The sequence below is a fragment of the Carlito syrichta genome, unplaced genomic scaffold (genome assembly GCF_000164805.1).
Source record: "Carlito syrichta isolate Samal-C Ts95f unplaced genomic scaffold, Tarsius_syrichta-2.0.1 Scaffold301856, whole genome shotgun sequence".
Lineage (NCBI taxonomy): Eukaryota > Metazoa > Chordata > Mammalia > Primates > Tarsiidae > Carlito > Carlito syrichta.
In genome coordinates this window covers 390,587-411,261 of record NW_007245952.1, presented here as the reverse complement: position 1 = coordinate 411,261, position 20,675 = coordinate 390,587, and the positions used below count along the sequence as shown (strand labels likewise).

The 20,675-nt window shown below is 46.8% G+C and overlaps 1 protein-coding gene across 1 annotated transcript in view; it reads left to right on the top strand.

Annotated features, from left to right (window-relative positions):
• Positions 1-4,068: 4,068 nt before the first annotated feature.
• ADAM19 (ADAM metallopeptidase domain 19) overlaps positions 4,069-20,675 on the top strand; it is a 92,481-nt gene continuing 75,874 nt past the window's right edge. Inside the window, exon 1 of the mRNA XM_021711084.1 lies at positions 4,069-4,145. The gene's annotated coding sequence lies outside the window, so the exon portion shown is untranslated. The remainder of the gene's footprint in view (positions 4,146-20,675) is intronic.

The window sequence follows — 20,675 nt, the reverse complement described above, 5'->3', positions numbered from 1 at the left end:
GCGCCCCCGCGCACCTCCGCGATCGCCGCGCGCCCGCCGCCGCCCGACCCGGGAGCCCGGGCTTTGTCCCACGCTGTGCGCTCGGGGAGGTGGGGGAGATGGGGGAGACCCCGCGCAGGCGGAAAAACAGCCGGTCCTCCCTCGGGCTTGCCTTTGCCTCGCTTCTCCTTCCTCTGTTTTTCTGCTTTGGGCGTCTCTTTCCGCTGCTTTACGACCTCTCCTGCGTTTTCTCACGGTCCCTTATGTCTGCTCCGCTCTCTCCCCTCCTCTCTGCCTCTCCGCCCGCTGCACCCGCCGGCTGCGAGCATCCCCGCGCCCTGCCCTTGCGGCCGGGAGCGGCTTCCTGCGCCCCTGCTCGGTGTCGGCCACGCCTGTGGGGTAGGGTAATGCCCCCGAGGACGGGTAGCCGTGGTGGTGGGGGTGGTGGTAGGGGGCTCGCCGGGCCTCTCCGGTCGCGCACTTCGGACCCTTGAGCTGGAGGGATCCCTCTTGAAAATCAAGTTCAGCGCACCCATTTTATAGATGAGGAAACTGAGGCCCGCAAAAGGGAAAGGACCCGCCCATGGCCATTTCGCGGATTGAGGTCCGCGCTGGCACTGGAAACTGGAGCTCTCTTTCCACCCCCACCCGACGGCCCCACCGCTCTGGGCCTCAGTTTCCCCTTCGAGAGGGCTCGGACTCGATGCTTCCAGCTTGGATGCTGGGTAATGTCTATGTTTCTCACAACTAGTTTCCCAGACACCGTCTCCTCCCCGGCCCCATCCCTCGGGGGATCTCCGCAGATTTAGCGGAAGGAATGGTCCCGAGGGGGCGGTGCCCGGGTATGTCTTGATGACCCGGGAAAGTTAGCCCTGGCTCCGCCGCCGCAGACGGACTAGGGTGACTCCGGATCGCTCGCTGTCTGCGGGACCAACAGCGTTTTCAAAAGAAGCGAGCGCTGGCGGGACGAGGGCGGGGCGAGGACTGGGCTGGCTGGACCCCCCTTTCCCCCCCGCTCCAGCGTCACCAGCCGGAGGTTGTGCTCGCCCTGACCTCCCAAACTATACCCTGACCTCCCAGACAACGCGGAGCTTCCAGGGACGCAGTTCTGCGGCCCTTCCGCGCCCTAGTGAGCAACCCCCCACCACTTTGAGCTTTTTATACCGAAAGGGAAACTGAGGCACAGGAGATTGGAGCTTAGCACGAGGTCTGAGCCAATGATTAGTGCAGAAGAATAGCTTGAAGGGAGGCAAGGAACGCAAGTTATTACTCCCGTCGCAGGTCTCCTCGGATACCACTCAGGGAGGTAGAGTCGCTTAGAATATCTGGTAAATAATGAAAAGTGCAAAAGAAATGAAATAATCCACAACTCCCGGGTCCACAGTTGCTATTGATGTTCTGTTTTTTTCTCCAGTCTTTGTGTGTACCTGTAAGTATATATTGGTAAAACTGGAGCCATACCATAAGTACAGTTTTGGGTCTTGCATTTTCCACTTCACACTATGAGTACTTCCCACATCGTTAAATTCTCCAAAAACATGATTTTTAATGACTCTATAAATTCTATCAGGAGATCGAAAATTATACCTCTATCGGGAGAAGTATAATTTTCAAAAAGTTAAGGACGTGACTCTCATATAAATGTGGAGATTTATTCATCTCCACCAAGCAGGCTGGTGAAAATGGTTTAGAGGAGACCTGGATGGAAGGGGTGGCATGGGTACTGGAGAAAAAAATGTGAAAATCTTGTGGCGGGGACAGATACAAAAGGGGTGAATACCCCACAAAAAAAACAACCAAAATTCTTGATTTTCTACTGTGCTGAAAACATTTGCATTAGACAGAAATCTATACGTAACACACAACTTCATAGAGGACAGGCCTTTAATCAACAGTAAATAAAAAGTCAATAGTACATTCCCCTAGATAATTCAATACTCCATGGAAGGGCCTGTTGGTGCCTCAGTATCACTTTGGAAAGACATCTCAAAGTTTGGAACAGTTTTTCTTAAGCTGCACTGTTTCTCTATTGGTAAGGCTATAGATTGCTTCCAGTATTTTTTGCAATTATAAATATCATTTGATTCCTTTAAATATTCTATTAGATACCATATAACTCCTTTTTGTTTAAAAGAATCTAGACTCAGCTGGGCACTGTCTCTCATGGCTATAATCCCACCACTTTGGGAGGCCAAGACGGGAGGATTGCTTGAGCTTAGGAGTTTGAGGCTAGCCTAGGCAGCATAGTGAGACCTTGTCTCTACAAAAAATAAAAAATAAAAATATTAGCTAGGCGTGGTAGCGCACGCCTGTAGTCCCAGCCACTTGGGAGGCTAAGAAAGGTAGATCATTTCAGCCCTGGAGTTTGAGGCTGAGGTGAGCCATGATCGTGCCTAGGCAACAGAGTGAGGCCCTGATGCCAAAAAAAAAAAAAAAAATCTAGACTTATCAGGGCCATCAGGATAGGGACTGTCTATTTTGTTTCCCCATGAATATTAAGCACATAGCATAGTCCAGTACTCAGAAAGTGTTTGATAAATACATAAATGCATTACTTCTGATTTTTACCAGTCTGATGAAAATTGGTGCTAGTTCAATGACATTATTTTTTTAGATGTATTTTGACTGCAAGTAATCTGAAAGAAAATTGAATAAGCACCCATAAACTCACCACTCTCACAGAGCAACTATGGTCATCTTTTTAATTACTTATATTCTGTGTGATCAGTGTGACAGTTGAGACAAAATAGATTTTGGTGTCCTCCACCCTCTGCAGGGGGCCTATGGGATTTGTCCTGTGCTTGTGGAGGCTAATTTATTTAGGTCTTGGAAAATCATCTCTTTATTGAGCTGGTCTGTAACCAGTTGACTTCTGCACTGCTTTGAACAAGTCTCTCCTGCAGTTTCAATTCCCTCTCCTACCTACTTCCCAGGGTCCTCGTGAGGGTGGAGGAGAACTGAGTGGCAAGAGTGATTAGGTACTCTCCTGCAAACTTGCTGTTAGGAAGTTCAAGTTAACATAACGATGCTCTGTGGGTTAAAAGGCAATTTCACATTGACTCTCCCCAGTGAAACTGTGAGCTGGGGAGGTGGGAATTGTCGGCTTCTATTTACAGATGAGAAAACCAAAGCTCCCTGGGAACAATACCCATGGGCCTGAACTCCAGAATATGCCCAGAATCCCACCACCTCATTCCTCGGCGCTGAAACCAGTTCCAGTGTGAGCACTGTCGTCTCTCTCTAGGACTCACACAGTCTCCAGCTTTCCTCGCATTCTCCCCCATAGCCCTTTCTCCACCAGGCAGGCTGAAGGATCTTTTTAAAACCTGACACAGATCAGATTGCTCTGTGATTGAAACATCCAATGCCTTCCAAGTCTATTTATGAGAAAATCCAGACGCTTTCCATGGCCTCTGAATTATTAGTCCCATAGCTGTCTCTTACAACTTCCTCTCTTATGACTCAATTCTAGAACCTTAACCTTTTGCTTGTTCCTTACACACACCAGGTACACTTCAACCAGGCAGGACCATTCACTTGCTGTTTCCTCTACCAGAGGCACTCTTCCCCGCGTGGCTGCCTTCTTCTGACCCCGCAGGACTCTATGAAATGCCAACCTGCTGATCACCCTGTCTAAAATACTCACTCCTGTTAGGTGTCTCTTTATACCATGACCCTAACTTATTTCTTCAGGGTACTTACACCTTCAGAGTATGTTTGTTCTTTATCTGTTTCCCACCTAATTCTAACCCATAACTCTCAATCCTAATGCAAAACCCCTGACCCTAACCCTAACCTTCCACTATAACCCCCAACCCTAACGTTAACCCCCAAACCTAACCCCAACCCTAACTCTAACCTTAAGGTAAAGTTTGTGAATTCAGAGACCTTGTTTGTCCTGTTCACTCATTCGCCAACATCTAAGAACAGTAGCTGACCCATAGTAAGTGCCAAGAGCCTGGGATCCAGCAGGGCTTCTAATGGCCCAGCACAGGGGCAGTCATCGCAGAAAGGGTGTGTGTGGCTTAGCTAGAGTCTAGAGGTCTGGGATTCCAATGGCTGTACATTTTGTATTGACAGGAGGACGTGGGAAAGGCAGCCTCCCGCTACAGCATGAACTCATTATACCTCAGTGGAAGACTTTGGAAAGCCCTGTGAGAGAAAAGGTAAGACTCAAAACCTCTCGTGTTCCTTGGCAGGAGGTGACCACTGGCGGCCTGGGGCCACCTACTCAGCTTTCTCGGAAGCCTAGTCATCACCATGGGTTCTATTTCCGGCCCATTCTGTCCTCTCTGTGTGCCAGTTTTGGATATGCCAGGCGGGACTTTCCTTCATTTAGGACAAACTTCTAGAACATTTCCAAATGCTGTTAGTTGAGGAAATGAAAATTCCCATTAATGCTGACACAAGCTGAGTGTAAATGGGACAGTCTCGCAGAAATCACCTACTCTCCATTGGAATTCATTAAATATTGCCACTGTTATTTTTGCTCTGCAAAACACATGCTTCTTTTTATTGATAGGATAGTGTATTTGGAGGGAAAAAGGATACTCTAAACTATGCTTAGTAAGAGGCTGGTAGGGACCCAGTACTGGGGAATGTATCTATCAAAGGGACTGGAATCAAGACAGGAAACATGACCCTATTCCTGCAGAGAGGACTTGTGCATCTAGGATATTCTTCGTGGTTCTAACTTTTACAGCTCGAGTGAGATATAAGAGCTAGAAAGGAAGATGTATTTCTTGTGTGCCACTTACGAGCTATGTGAACTTCCGCTTTGTAAAAAACTCGAATTTCCTCATTTATAAAATAGGGCTTCGAGAGAATTAGAGGAAGAGCGAATAAGAGGAGTTGGTTTCTACTAACTCTTTGGGTTCAAACAGTTTGTGATTTATTGAGCAATACATAGGAGCCAGATTACAGTTGGAAAGAGATGTGTTGGGAAGACTTCACACATTGTGGCTCTTGAGTCCAGAAAGGTAAATGGAGAGGAAAAATGCCCCACATCCTTGACGTTATGGCTGGAGCAATAACAGACACGTCCCCAAAGGCTCCAACTTGGATTTACCAAGGGAATGTACAGTGACAAATAAAAGCAAGTGACATTTTATCCTAAAGGTACATGCACAGAACTCATTTCATAAAAAAGGAGTAGAGGCTGAAAATAGCTTCAGGAAAAGTCTAGACAAATTAATGGATGGCCATCCTGGGGCCAAGTATTTTTAAAAATTAAGATCTTGGATGTTGCGACCTGTCTGTGACTGCCTGAGAAATGGATCTGATGCTTTTTATAGAGGCATCTTTGTTCCCTCCAGATGTGGATGTTGGCCACCTCAGGAAGAGCCTGAGAAATGCAGTGGCGCATGGGATCCTGTCTTTGTTCCCAGCCATTGTCTGCCCAGAACATGGGGCATTGTATTCTGTAGGAATAGTCATCACAGTGCCTACCACCATAAATATTTGTTGAGGGAACAAATGAATAAGTGTCAGAGAGAGAGAGCGCAGGAGCTGGGTTTCACTGAGGCCTCTAATTCTAGTTTATGACATTCATTCATTCAACATTAATGGAACACTTACTGTATACTATTATAGTAGATCTCAAGGGGGATACAAATGTATAGGATCGGCTTGTTTTCAATACCCTATGGATCTGGAGAGCTGCTTCTTTTTTCTCAGTCAGGGTCTCACTTTGTCATCCAGGTTAGAGGGCAGTGACACAATCACAGCTCACCACAGCCTTGACCTTCTGGGCTCAGGCAGTCCTTTTGCCTCAGTCTCCCAGGTAGCTGTGACTACAGGCACGCACCACCATGCCTGGCTGATTTGTTCATTTTTTTTTTATAGAAATGAGGTCTCCCTTTATTGCCCAGGCTGATTTCAAACTCCTGGGCTCAAACAATTCTACTGCTTCAGCCTCCCAAAGTGCTGGGATACAGGCGTGTACCACTGTGCCTTGGAGAGCTGTGTCATCTAACCCTAAGAAGAAAGGACTTTGAGCCCTTTTCTAGGGGAAGTATAAATAGTAGGTCAGCTTCCTACCTTCCTCAGAGAAGTGGTAGTCCCTCTTCCTAGCACAGAATGGAGTTACATGAGAAAAGTGGATCTGTAGAGCTCTACGGGAAAGCTTCATGGGTCCCTAAAATGCAGTTTCATTGTTTTGCTTGAAATGCCCCATGGAAACAGGGAACATCATATTTTAAATATCAGTGTCTGAACACCTTCCAGAACAGAGAATTATTTTTGTATTACCCAAATAAAAATAAATATTAGGAGTCATGTTGCAGGTTGTGTCTTTTTGGGGAGAGGTGATTGTGCTTTGGTGTATGTCAGTGTTCCTTTTTTGTGTCATGTGGTCGCCTACCTCTTGGATAAGGGAATTGATCCAACTTTGTTGCTATGTGTGCTCTTTCTTTCTTTTCTTTTCTTTTCTTTTTTTTTTTTTTGAGTTGTAGTCTCACTGTGTTGACCAGGCTGGAGAGCAGAGGCATAATCACAGCTCACTGCAGCCTCAAACTCCCAGGCTCAAGCTATCCTCCCACCCAAGCCTCCCAAGTAACTGGGACTACAGGCACGTGCCACCATGCTGGGCTAATTTTTTAATATTTCTGTAGAGATGAGGTCTCGCTATTTTTCCCAGGCTGGTCTTCAACTCCTGGGCTCAAGCGATTTACCGGCTCCGGCCTCCCGAAGTGCTAGGATTACAGGTGTGAGCCACTGCGCCTGGCCTGTGTGCTCTTTCTTAGATGCCCACTTGGGGCCATGTCCTTGATGCTCAGTGTGACGGGCAGGGCATGTGCTCCAGAGTTCCCGAGTAAAGTGGCACTGGCTCAACAGCTGGAATACCTATTGGTATTGGCAGAGCTGAATCAGGGCATCAAAAACAGAGAAGTGAATCTCTTAGTGAAAGTTATTGGGCAAACATCTCTGCCAGCTTCCTACTCCCGTGGTTTGAAATGGCCCTTCTGAAAATGAGGTAATAGGATTAATTAGGCAATAGGCAGGGTTGCCCAAGAGTCCTTGATCGGAACGTTCAGATCTCATCAGAGCCCTTGGCGACTCAGAAGTCCCAGTAATGCCCAGACCTTTATGGGGGGGTAGGGTTTGCAGCAAGTAAGGAAAATGTGCTTAAAAGAGGCAGGCTCCCAACCACAGGTGGCAGGACAGGTGACCCACTTTCTCAGACATGCCAGAACTAAACTTTAAGGTCAGCCTTAAAACAGGGTAGAAGCTCCACTCTAGTGAGGACTTTCTTTTTTTATTTTTAGAGACAAGGTCTGACTCTGTCGCCCAGGCTGGAGTGCAGTAATGTGATGTGATCATAGCTGACTGCAGCCTCCAATGATCTGGGCTCAAACTCATTTTTAAAACACCTGCAAAGAATCTAGTCTGTTTTAAATATGCAACTATTTTGTTTTAAATAAATAATTTATCCATTTAAAGAAAAGCTCAACAGCCCTAAGTTGAAATATTGAAGCTTGGAGGTTTATTATGCCTTTAAAAAATTTTTTTTCTTTGACATTTTTTACAATAATTAGGCTGGCGTGTGATCTAGCAATTATTGTGCACTACAATCTGGAACTCCTGGGATCAAATAATCCTCCTGCCTCAGCCTCCTAAGTAGTTGGAACTACAGGCACATGCCATTATGCCTGGCCAGTTTTTAAAAATTCTTTTTTGTAGAAATGGGGTCTTGCCATGCTGCCCAGGCTGTCCACATGAAATTTAATTTTTTACTTTTTTTTTGTTTGTTTGTTTTTTTGAGACAGGGTCTCACTCTGTCACCCAGACTGGAGTGCAGTTCCATGATCTTGACTCACTACAGCCTCCAGCTCCTGGGATCAAACAGTCCTCCCATCTCAGCCTTCTGAGTAGCTGGGACTACAGTCATGGGTCACCATGCCCAACTAATGTTTTAAATTTTTTAATTTTTTATAGAGGTGAGGTCTCACTATGTCGCCCAGGCTGTTCTTGAACTCCTGGCCTTAAGCAATCCTCCTATCTCCGCCTCCCAAAGTGTTGGGATCATAGGTGTGAGCCACCATGTCCAGCCAAAATTTATTGTTTGAGGATATATTTTCCAGTGTTTTCCTTCACCAGACCACATGTCCGATACACTGACACCACGTTTGAGCTCGGAGTTTCTTTCCTCTGCCCTTCAGGAGAAAGCAGATGGGGGAAGGATTTGGGTCATTCTGGGATCGAGGTCATTTCACGTTCGGGCTGGAAATGCAATTGACCTTTGCCCGTTTGCTTCCTGTGGATCCGTGTCGAGCACTGTACTGGGTCCTGTGCCCGACCCTGGGAGCCTTGGCTTCTGCTTTTAGGAACTGACTCTCTTTTGTTGTTGCTTTTAGCATCCACTCAAAGCTGAGCTCAGGGTAAAGGCTGAGGGGCGAGAACTGACCCTGGACCTGGAGAAGAATGAGTAAGTGCAATCCTCCTTTGTCTAAAATGAAACAATTAACTTCTGTGTAGATGCCGGACGCAGGTGTCCCTGTTTTGGAAGGAAGCAGTTAGCGGAGTGACCCCAGGCTCTCCATCCCTGGTTCCTTTGGGAGAGCATCTTGCAAAGACAGAGCCTTTCTATGGTCTCTTGACTTGCTGTGAAATTACTGGACTGCTCAGCATCTTGCTTCAATCTTCCAAGGCTGTGTTTCTGGGGGTTCTTAGAGTGTGTGGCAGACACACAGGGGTGTGTGTATGTGTAAGATTAAGGGAGAGGACGGACTGGAGGCCATTGGCAGCTGCCTTCCCAGCTCTAGCCTGGCACATGGCAGGAAGTGAGGAGATTAGAAAAAAATGGTGGAGAGGATGAAGCAAAGCAGAGTGTGATGGGCTTTGGTGCCGCAGACTCTCTGATTATCCTGTCTCTTCTGGGTCAGCTGAACCAGAGATCTTGCCAGGAGGGCGTCATCAGCAGGGCCCAGCTCCTCCATCATCCTAGCCTCATTCATCTTGGGAGTGGCCTGGCTAGAAACATTTCCACATTGATCTGCCGTCAGGCGCAGTTATAGCTTGATTCATGTGATGGGGGTGGTGAGTGGCCGGGCGTGGTCAACCTGGCTTGCTCTTGTGGTCCCAGCAGTTTGGAAGGCTGAGGTGGGAGGATCACCTGAGGCCAGGAGCTCGAGGCTGCAGTGAGCTGGGACTACACTCCAGCCTGGGAAACAGAGTGAGACTCTGTCTCTAAAAACAATAAAAATAAATAATAATAAAAAATAGGCTGGGCATGGTGGCTCACACCTATAAGCTCAGTCCTTTGGGAGGCCAAGGCAGGAGGATGACCAGCCTAGGCAACAAATAAAAAAACTAGTTGGATGTGGTGGCCTGTAGTCCCAGTTACTTGGGAGACTGAGGCGAAGAATTGCCTATATCCAAGAGTTGGGGGCTGTAATGAGCAGCCTGGGTGACAGAGTGAGACCCCAACTCAAAAACAAAATAATAATAATAATTAATAAAAGGAGGTGAATAGCTGTAATGTACGGCTATATCTGTTGCCCGTTCTTTGTCTGTTCCCAATCTGCTTGGCCACCAAAGAGCCCTCCTTATTTGGTTGAGGGACTCTGAAAACCTTTGGTATTTCCACACCATCAGTACCCCTTTCTGTCTGTCACACAGACGTCGCAGATAAGGCCACATGGCTTGGAGTGCTGTCTGTCTCCTGTTGGCAGCGTTTGGGGCTCCATGGAAGCCAATGAGTAATCAAATGCATCACTGCCAAAAAAGGAAAGAGGAAGGACCTTGCTGTGTCCAGAAGGATGGGAAGGGCTTCTAGGCCTGGGTGCAAAGGGACAGGATAATTGATTCTAAATTTGGACTTTGGGGATGCTTGTGGAGGAGGGTAAGTGGTGTCCCAAGTGTGGGTGAAAGTGTGACACGAGCAGCTTGAGCATCGTGGGCCTATATCCTCGTCTTTCCTCTTCTCCAGGATATGGTGGCCCTGGGAAACCAGGAAGATGGGGGTAGTGATCATTTTTGCTTCTCTTCTGCTGAGAGTCAAACCAGCTCAGGAAGGTGCTCCTCGTCTCCCATTTCCTTGGAACAGACCTGGCCAACTGTGTTTCCACCTGGTCCAGGTTCTGCTTGCCCAGGATTTCTCCTTGGGGTGTCTTCTTTTGTCCCACAGGAAAAGTTCCTTACAGGGTCTGTTCTTGATTATTTCTCAGGGGTCTGTTTTAGTTTCTTATGACTCCAACTCATTAGCTCTGGTCTAAATGTTCCCTATTGGCTGGGCATGGTGGCTCACACTTGTCTTTGGGAGGCTGAGGTGGGAGGATTGCTTGAAACCAGGAGTTCAAGACCAGCCTGGACAACATAGTGAGACCCTGTCTTTACAAAAATAAAAATAAATTAACCAGGCATGGTGTGCCTGTAGTCCCAGCTACTCGGGAGGCTGAGGCAGGAGAATCACTTGAGCCCAGGAGTTCAAGGTTGCAGTGAGCTATCATTGTGCCACCGCACTCTAGCCTGGATGACAGAGAGAGATCCTGTCTTTAACAAAAGTTTTAAAATAAACAAATAAATGTTCCCTATTGCCACCTGAGTCTAATCTCACTTGTATTGCCCAAGTGGAGCATTTGACCCTTCAGTTTCATCAGTCCCAATGATGGATGGTGAGGGTAACACGAGCAGGGCTTTAGAAGGATCTCAGGACTCAAGTCCCCATCTTTCCTTTGTCTTGGCAACTTTGCAAGAGATCACAGGAAGTTAGAGCAGGAAGAAGCCTTAGAAAACACTGAGCACAATGGTCTTAGAGAACTCTGAAATTGGCTGGGCACGATATCTCACACCTATAATCCCAGCACTCTGGGAGGCCAAGGTAGGAGAATTGCTTAAGTCCAGGAATTTGCGATTAGCCTGGGCCACATAGTGAGAACTTGTCTCTCACACACACACACACACACACACACACACACACACACACAACAAGCGTGGTGGTGGGCTCCTGTAGTCCCAGCTAGTTGGGAGACTGAGCGGGGAGGATCGCCTAAGCCTGGAAGGTCGATACTGCAGTGAGCCATGATGGTGCCACTGCACTCCAGCCTGGGCAACAGAGTGAGACCTGGACTCAAAAAAAAAAAAAAGCAAGAAAGCAAGAAAAAAAAAACACACACACCGAAATTACAGCTGCAGAAACTTTGACTCAGAGAGGGATAAGCACTTGTCTAAGGCCACACACCAAGTCAGTGAGAGAAGTGAGACTAAGATCATGTTGGTTCTTGGCTTGGATCTAGATTCACAGAGTGTGACTCAGGACAAATTGCTGACTTTTGGAACTTCAGTGTCCTCCTCTGTAAGTTGGCACTGGTGAGGCCCACCTTTGAGGTGGTTGTGAAGATGAATGGGGTGAGGCTTAAGAGGCATGTATGATATTTACCACCCCACATGGAGGCACTGAAGGATGGCTGTGCTTCTAGCATCTGCTGCCCGGAAAGCAGTTGTCTTGTTCCCTGGCGAGCGGTGTGGGGGGACGTGGTTCCTGGCCTCCTGCAGTTGGCAGAGGCAGGAGACTTGACAAAAATGGAAGCAGCGAAACCCAACAATATGACCTCACCAGGTGTCCCTGGGGGACGGCTTCCTGCTGTTTGCATCCAAATCGGGCTTTTTGTTTTTGAACATGTGCTGGTGAGCGGAACTCAAACTGCACACGACTTCCTCGTGTGTTTATTTCCCAAAGCCTTCTCATTCACAGTGTGGGAGTCCAGATTCAAAACAGCTGGGGGAGAGGCGGGCAGGGCAGGGGGGGATGCTTTTCTGGCTTTTCAAATTACTGTGTTAAAGTTTCTGTAATCCCAATATGTTTAGGAGGAAACTAGTTCCCGTGCCAAGTGATTTCTCAGGCTCTGGTTCGTAACCTCCTCAATCCATTCATTCATTATTTTTATTTTTATTTTTATTTTTTGAATTGGAGTCTCACTCCATTGCCCAGGCTGGAGTGCAGTGGCATGCTCACGGCCACCCCAGTGTTGACCTGCTGGGCTCCAGCAATCCTTCCGCCTCAGCCTTCCAAATAGCCGGAACTACAGGCATGCGCTACCACGCCCAGCTAATTTTTTGATTTATTGTAGAGATGAGGTCTCGCCATGTTGCCCAAGCTGTTCTTGAACCCATGGGCTCAGGCAGTCCCCTCACCTTGGCCTCTCAAAGTTCTGGGATTGCAGACTTGGGCCACCGTGCCTGGCCTCATTCGTTATTTTTACCTACTACGCATCTGTGACATTGCAGACACGGGTGTAGACACTGGGGGTGAAGCTGAAGAAAACAGTTCTGCCTGTATGGAGCTATATTTTAGTGGGGGAAACAGTAAAAGTGTGTCAGGTGTGTCACGTGACAAGTGCCATGCAGGAAACAGCAATTAAGGGGTTATGGATGGTGGTCAGAAAAGGCCTTGCTGGTGGATTGGTGTTTGAGTCAAGACCTGAGGGAGGTGAGGGAGTGAGCCACCTCAACAGCTGAGACATGAGAATTTCAGGGAGAGGGTCCAGCCAAGTTCAAAGACCCTAATCGATTATGAAGATTTCCACTCTCCCTCCATACACTGGATTCTCGGGCCTCCCGGGGCGGCGGGCAAGGGCTTCTGGGACTCCAGGAGGAGGGAGAGACATTTTAAATTTCTTTTCCATTCTCCCGAGGTGTCTGGCCTTCTCTCATCAAATCAAAGTCTGCCTGCTAATGCAAGGCCCAAAATAGCAGCAGGCAAGCCTTTAATGGAATTCACACATGGAGAGATCGCCAAGAGAGGTTGGAGGAGCAGGGGGGATGGGCTAGCATGGAGAGACGTGGCCGAGGGAACTGCAGCCCAGGCAGCCGACACACCATGTCTCATGATAGCACGCGGCCTGCGACCTTTTCTGTTTTGAGGCAACTCAGGATAAATGTCTGGCCTCCTTCGGAAGACACATACCCTCTCTTTTTTCTGTTGGCTGCAGGTGAAACACAGTGACTTTAAGGGTAATCTGAGCATGGCTTCTCATGTCGAATAATCCTGTGTTTAGATCCTGGCTCTGCTGCTTACTAGCTCTGTAGCCTCAGGCCTCAGTTTCCCCATCTGGGGTATAATCACAGTCCCACCTTGCAGAGTCATCGGGAGAATGAAATGAAACAGTGCGTGTAATTGAAGGGCCTAGCGCAGAGCCTGGCTTGAGTTCCAAGCCCAGTAAATGACAGCGGTGATTACTTCTTGCTCATTGTTTTTAAACTGCAGAAGCAATCAAGTGCTTACTGCAAGACATGTAGCATGCCAAAGAAATAAAAGAATGAGCTTCCCACCCACAAGGAGAAGCCTGTGTCAGCTATTGGGTGGACATGGCCTGGGCCTTTTCTGTGCAGGTGAAAACATATTTATGGACACAGTCACACACAGACACAACCACACAGAAGCACACACACAGACTGCTGTTTTTGTTGGGGAAGGAGGAATAGAAATGAGATTAATTTTATTTTTAAATTGAGACAAGATCTTGCTGTGCTGCCCAGGCTGGTCTGGAGCTCCTGGCCTCAAGCGATCCTCCCTACTTGGCCTCCCAAAGTGCTGGGATTCCAGGCATGAGCCACTTTGTCTAGCCGGAAATGAGATTATAGCAGACATGTTGTTTTAGCACTTTAAAAAAAATTTAATTGAATGTTATAAAGATAGTGGTCTGCTCTAATAAAGCATGTATTGCATTGTTTAATATTTAACCACACATATTTATGAGGACCCCCCCAAAATCTGGAATTTATTTATAAAAAATTCTGTATTCTTACATGTTTAAACTTCAGTCACATTCAAAGTACTCTTCGTTTGATGCAGTACACCTATCAAGACGCTTTTCCACTGCTCAAAACAGTTTTTGAACTTGTCAATTTTGATGCCTTGTTGTGCTTCTGCCATTTTTTGTTTTTCCTCTTCCACATTGTCAAAACATTTTTCTTTTGAGGACTTTTTTTATCCAGAGAAACAAAAAACATCGCTCAGGGTGAGAGCGGGCGAATAGGGAGGGTGGGACATGGGGGTCATGCTACTTTTGGTCCAAAACTGCTGAACACTCAGCATGGTGTGGGCAGGTAAATCACCCATCATGAAATGGGCAAATACGTTGAAAGAATCTCCAAAAAAATTCACTGAAGCCGAACGCAGCCTCTTGCAACAACGCCAGCCTGGTACCAATGGGTTCCTAAAACTCTTACCTAGCGGAGGAAGCCTGTATACAAGGGGCCTGCCTTCTCCAAAATAATTTCATTTTTTAAGGTCTCCCCCCCTTGTACATAGTTTGCAAAGGTTGATATGTAGTTGTTGTTCAGAGAAATGTACTTGTGATTGAGGCAGTGTGGTACTGTGGATGTAGCACCGAGTTTGGAAACAGACGATATGGAATTGGTCAATAAACCAGTTGGCCCTCCTAGCTTTCTCATCTGTAAAAATGGGTATTTTGTCCCAGGCAGGCTCTAATGGTTCGTCCTGCACTACCTGTTAAGGGACCCTATGTGAGTGGAAAAATGGAAAAGAAGTCTCTGCCTCAGGGCATTTGTTCCAGTTGTGGAGATATCTCTGGAAATAGAGGGCAGTGGGGTAAGGGAAATGGTGCCTGGGACTATGGGACCTTGAGGTTGGGCATGAACTGCTAGGTCAGGACCCATGGGTTCAGGCAAAAGAAAACACAAGAAGGGAAATTACAAGGCAAAAATTATAGGCTGCTATTTCCATAACCCACAAATGTGAGGCTTCAATCCCTCATATTTTTTCTCCACATAATTTTCCCCATGGTCTGAGGACTGACTCACTAACCCAGAAGCCATATTTGACAAGAACTGGTTTGCTGACACCACATGGAATCCTCCTTAGCTGAAAGCATCCAGGGGCATGGCAGTCTCCCCTCTCCTCTTTTCTTGGCTTGTTCCCAAGAGGAAGGCTCGCTGAGCTGTTCAGCCAGCTTCCGGGATGCTCCTTGGGCGCTCAGCTTCCAGGATGCTCCTTGGGCCACGTGACCAGGAGGCAGTGTCACTCTATTGCAAGGTCACCTTCAAAAGCAAATGAGCAGCTCAGCTCGTGGGCACTTTGCCCAGAAGCTCTTTGGCCATATTCTTCCATCTGCCAATCTCCTAAGCACATTCTGGGACTCTCATCCCTTCAGAGTACTGTCCTTCCTGGGTCCAAATGATGCTAAGGATTAGGTTTTGGCTTGGAAGAGGGAGAGGTGTTCTTTGGTCTCACCCTATCTTCTCACCCTATCTGCTGTGCTCCAACCTAGTTAGCTAAAGAGGGATCCTGGGGCTACAAGTCTAGGCGTAAGAATGGATGTTTGTTTTCTCCTGTGTGTACATCTACCTCCAGGCCTCCTGGGGAGCAGTAATTGTCAAGGCAGAATTGGGCATTTAGAGGTTTATTGATTTTAATGCCTGCCATTACTTCTGACTTTAATCTCTCCTCAGATCTCTAACTTCTTATCTGTCCTTCAGAGCTTCCTTCAGAGCTACCATATGGAAGGAGACTTCTTTAGTTGTCCTGGAAACCAAGCTACATCCTGGAAAATGAGCAGTTATTTGCTGCTGATAGAATGATCTAGCCCCCTCATTTTCTCCCTTTCCCCTTCACCCTATTTGGATTGTATAATGCTGGAGAAATCGAGAAGGGAAGAATTAGCTCAGGAAAGGAGGTTTTGGGCAATAGACGAGACGGATTAGTTGTCACCTCTTATTCCTGCTCTTCTCTTCCAATGAACCTGGTAGGAATACATAACAGATCCAAATGGCTGGGTGCTGTGGCTTGTGCCTGTAACCTCAGCACTTAGGGAGGCCAAGGTAAGAGGATTATTTGAGTCCAGGAGTTTGAGACCAGCTTGTGCAACATAGCGAGACCTCATTTCTACAAAAAATAAAAAAAATTAGCCAGATATCGTAGCACATGCCTTGGGAGGCTGAGGTGGAAGGATCGCATGATCCCAGGAGGTCGAGACTGCGGTGAGCCAAGATTGTGCCACCGCACTCCTGCCTGAGCGAGAGTGAGAATTTCACTTAAAAAAAAAAGAGAAAGAAATAGGTAACAGATCCAGAACAAGACCCTGAATACCATGCAGGCTGTGGAGTGCTCCCTGCCTCCTTCCTCCCAGCTTCCTCTAAGGTCAATAGTGGGCTTTCACATCTTACCTGGGATAAAGGACAGCTGTCTCTGACCCCCTCTCATCAGGAGCTTCGTTTGTTGCTGGCAAAATTCAATTTCCTGGATCAAAGAGAAGCTTAGAAAAGCTTAGCCGGTATCCCAATACTCTTAGTAAACTGTGCTTTACTGAGTTGCATTTAAATGAGTCACAGACATATGGGTTGCATTTCACTTAAAAATACACATGGCTCAAGAAATTAAAGGATATCATTCTTTAACCAAGTATTTGGCAGATCTAAAGTATTCAAAATGTTTTTCCAAACTCCTCACGCAGCTGGACTCTCCGTTCCCCACAGCTAAGATTGTATAACCCAAGGAGACTAGTGCTGAGGAAACGGATGGATGGATGGGTGTGGACACCAGAATTTGATGAGAGCTGCCTGTGGGTGTCTGAGATTTTCTTCAAACATTCTTTGGAAGGATCAGGAACTGATTTGACCCTGCTGCGTTGACGCTGAAGGCAGTGAATGCACGAGCAAGCTTAAATTCTAAGAGCGACCTGGGAGTCCTCTTTGAGATGTAGTTTCTGATGGCAGCTTTGTAGACTGAGATTGATTTCATTGACAATTCCCATGTTGTCCCAGAACCCTGGAGTTTCAGAGCAAATGGATTGTCTACCGTCTGATGTGATCTTTGTATAAGCCTAATTGTCAGTCCCACTCCTGCATAAGCAGGATCTCTATTTGCAATGGGCTGAATGTTTCTGTCTCCCCCAAATTCATATGTTGAAATCCTAGCCCCCAAGGTGATGGTATTAGGATGTGAAACCTTTGGGAGGTGATTCATGCCTTTATAAAGAGACCCTAGAGGCTGGGTTCAGTGGCTCAGCCTGTAATCCCAGCGCTTTGGGAGGCCGAAGTGAGTGGATTGCCTGAGCCCGCGGGTTCACAACCCGCCTGGGCAACTTGGTGAAACCTCATCTCCACAATAAATCAAAAAAATTAGCCGGGCATGGTAGTGCACGCCTGTAGTTCCAGCTGCTTGGAAGGCTGAAGCGGAAGTATTGCCGGAGCCCAGCAAGTCAAGGCTGCAATGGCCGGGAGCAGCCACTGCAGTCCAGTCTGGGTGACAGAGTGAGACTCCAACTTCAAAAAAACAAAAAATAAAGAGACCCTAGAAAGCTAGCTCTCTCCTTCTGTGAGGGGAAAACACAGCTGGAAGGTACCATCTATGAACCAGAGTAGGTCCTCACCAGACACCAAATCTGCTGATGCCTTGACCTTGGACGTTCCGGCCTTTAGAACTAGAAAAGTAAATTTGCTGTAGCTTATAGTTACTGGGTTTGTGCTGTTTTGTTATAGCAGCCTGATTGGACTATGACATCGTTATTTCTTAATTGTTGGAAACAGGATGTCACTTTCTTAATTAGGAGTGGTGAGCTGAAGGGATGCAGCTATACGGTTGCCAGAGGTAAGGCATCCAAGGGGATGCATCCAAAATGGAAGTAACCTAGATGTGTTGCTTCTGAAGACTGTGAACTCATAAACCCCAAACACCCCGGTCCATAGAGAGAACAGATGTGGACTTTGGCGTCAGAGACGCAGATCCGATTCCAGGCACTGACACTGGTCTTTGACAAGTCTCTTGCTTTCTTCATCTGTATCATAATAATACTCACTGCTCAGGGAGCATTTGCTGAGGACCGGTGCTGGGGCAATGGTGCTTCACACAGTGTCGTATTCAATTGTCTTTGAAAGAGATATTATTACTGTGCACATTTTATGAATGAGAAAACTCAAACATGAAGAGTTTAAGTAATCTATCCATTATTAGGCAGAGCCAGGAGTCAAACTCAGACCTACCTACCTCTTACTACATTATGCCACCTGCATTCCTTGGCAGGAAATAGAAATGTTAATAGAGAAGTTAATACCCTCATTGCAGAGTATAGTATGCTGAAAAATGCATCCCTTCCCCCCAAAAGATAACCGTGTTCCAATTCCTGGAGCACGTGACTCTTCCTTATGTGGCAAGAAAGGGGCTTTGCAGGTGTGATTAAGTTAAGGATCTTAAAATTAAAAAAAAATTTTATTTATTTTTTTGTGGCGACAGGTGGGGGAGGGGGTGTTCACTACGCTGCCCAGGCTGGTCTTGAACTCCTGGCCTCAAGCAATCCTCCCACCTTGGCCTCCCAAAGTACTGGGATTACAGGTACGAGTCACCATGCCTGGCCTAAATTAAGGCTCTTGAGATGGGGAGATTATTCTGGGTTATCTGGATAGCCCCTAAATGCAATCACAAGTGTATTTATAAGTCAGAGGGAGTATATTTATAAGGCAGAGAGAGATTTGACTATAGACAGAAGAGGAGAGGGGAATGTGACCACAGAGGCAGAGATTAGAGTGACACAGCTATAAGCCATGGAGTGCTGGCAGCCACCAGAGGCTGGAAGAGGCAAGGAACAGTCCTGCTGACACCTTGATTTTGGCCCAGTAATACTGATTTCATTTTGCTGACCTCTAGAGCTGTGAGAAAACAACTTTGTGTTGTTTTAAGCCACCAAGTTTGTGTTTAATTTACTACATAGGAACCCTAGGAAACAAACAGTCTGTGAGGGTGAGAGATGATGTATTTTGGTGAGGTGGGGGCAGTGTCTGGCACATAGCAAGCAGGTTTTCAATCCATGCTGACTTTTATGAATACTAAGTTGGGATCTCACTCTGTCACCCAGACTGGAGTGCAGTGGCACAATCACAGCTCACCACAGCCTTGACCTCTTGGGCTCAGGTGATCCTCCTGCCTCAGCCTCCCTAGTAGCTGGGACTACAGGTGTGCATAACGGTGCCCAGCAATTTTTTTGATGTTTTGTAGATAAGAGGTCTTGCTATGTTATCCAAGCTGATCTCAAACTCCTGGGCTCAAGAAACCTTTTTCCCTTGGCCTCTCAAAGTACTGGGATAACAGGTGTGAGCCACTGTGTCTGGTCCAGAATGAATGTTTTCTGAAGTGTCTTGGTGATGCACAGCATGACATGTGGCCCCTGCAGCTTTCTTTAAGCATGAAAATGACAAGAATATGTTGAGAAATGTTGAGAAACCGTCTGTGTGGTTATTGCCGATGATTTCCTAAGTTCCAGGTCATGTTCTCTGAGACTCAGGCTGCCCTTGGGGACCTTCTGGCTGATGCTAACTAGGAATGATGGTCAGATATGGACAGTAATGACAACATTGATGGTGATAGCTAAAACATAGGGATGCCTGCGTCACAGGCACTGTACTGTGGTTTTTACATGGTTCATCTAATTCAGTGGTCACATCCACCCTATGAGGCATAAGTCCCAGTATTAACTCTATTTGGCATATGGGGACCTTGAGGTGTGCCGCAGTGTGACTTACTCAAGGTCCCCTGGTTGTGAAGGGCAGAGCCAAAAGTGAAACTAGATCTGTTTGACTCCCATGTTCAGATTTTTTTTTTTTTTTAATTTACATTTTGATATTTTGTAGAGATGGGTTCTTTTTTTTTTTTTGAGTTTGACTTATTTATTGGCTAAGATACCATAGATAGTTGTGAATGGCACACTGTAATTCAGATTTCACCTGCATTCATTTAATATTATTACCACATATATTATCTTATGCAATGTTTAGATTAAACTTGTTAATTAGCTCTTACTGCTCCTGATTTTTTTTTGAAAACAAGGAAATGGAGCAGAAAAAAATGAAGTTACTGTCCAAAACGAGAGCTAGCATGGATGGGAACACAAGTTCAATTTCAGTGCCATCTGATTGAAAACCAGTGGGTTTTCTCATTCTGCTGATGGCTCTAAAACTTTTTTCTCCCTCTGTGGACCTGATCATCTGAGTCGTCAGTAGCAGTATGCCTGCAGGCAGTGGGGATGTGGACAGACTCCCCTGGGGGCCTAGACGGGCTCTTGCTATGTTGCCCAGGCTGGTCTCAGACTCTTGGTCTCGAGCAATCTTCCCTCCTTGGCCTCCTAAACTGCTGGGAATACAGGTGTGAGCCACTGTGCCTGGACTTCACATCTAGGATTTTGACGGGGGCATTATATTGCCTTTCAGATGCCATGTTCTGACGCAGTATGCTTTGAGCGCTTCTATTAGCACTGGCGTCCTTTTCCATTATTCTGCTCTCTCTCTTCCCTTTCCTCCTATCTCTCCTTGCCCCAGTTAGAATTTGCACCTCAGGGCAAGGTGGTACACCTGCCTACTCAGGAGAGAGGCCTAGGTGGGAGGATTGCTTGAGTCCAGGAGTTTGAGTCCAGCCTGGGCAAGATAGCAAGACTGTCACAAAATAATTTTTAAAAGGGGCCAGAGGCCAGGCACAGTGGCTCACACCTGTAATCCCAGCACTTTGAGAGGCAGAGGCAAGAGGGTTACCTGAGCTCAGGGGTTCAAGACCAGCCAGAGCAACATGGCAAGACCTCGTCTCTACAATAAATCAAAAAATTAGCTGGGCATTGGTGGCACATGCCTGTGGTTCTAGCTACTAGGAAGACTGAGGTAGAAGGATCGCCTGAGCCCAGCAGGTCAAGACTGTGATGACCATGAGTGTGCCATTGCACTCTAGCCTGGACAACAGAGTGAGACTCTAACTCAAA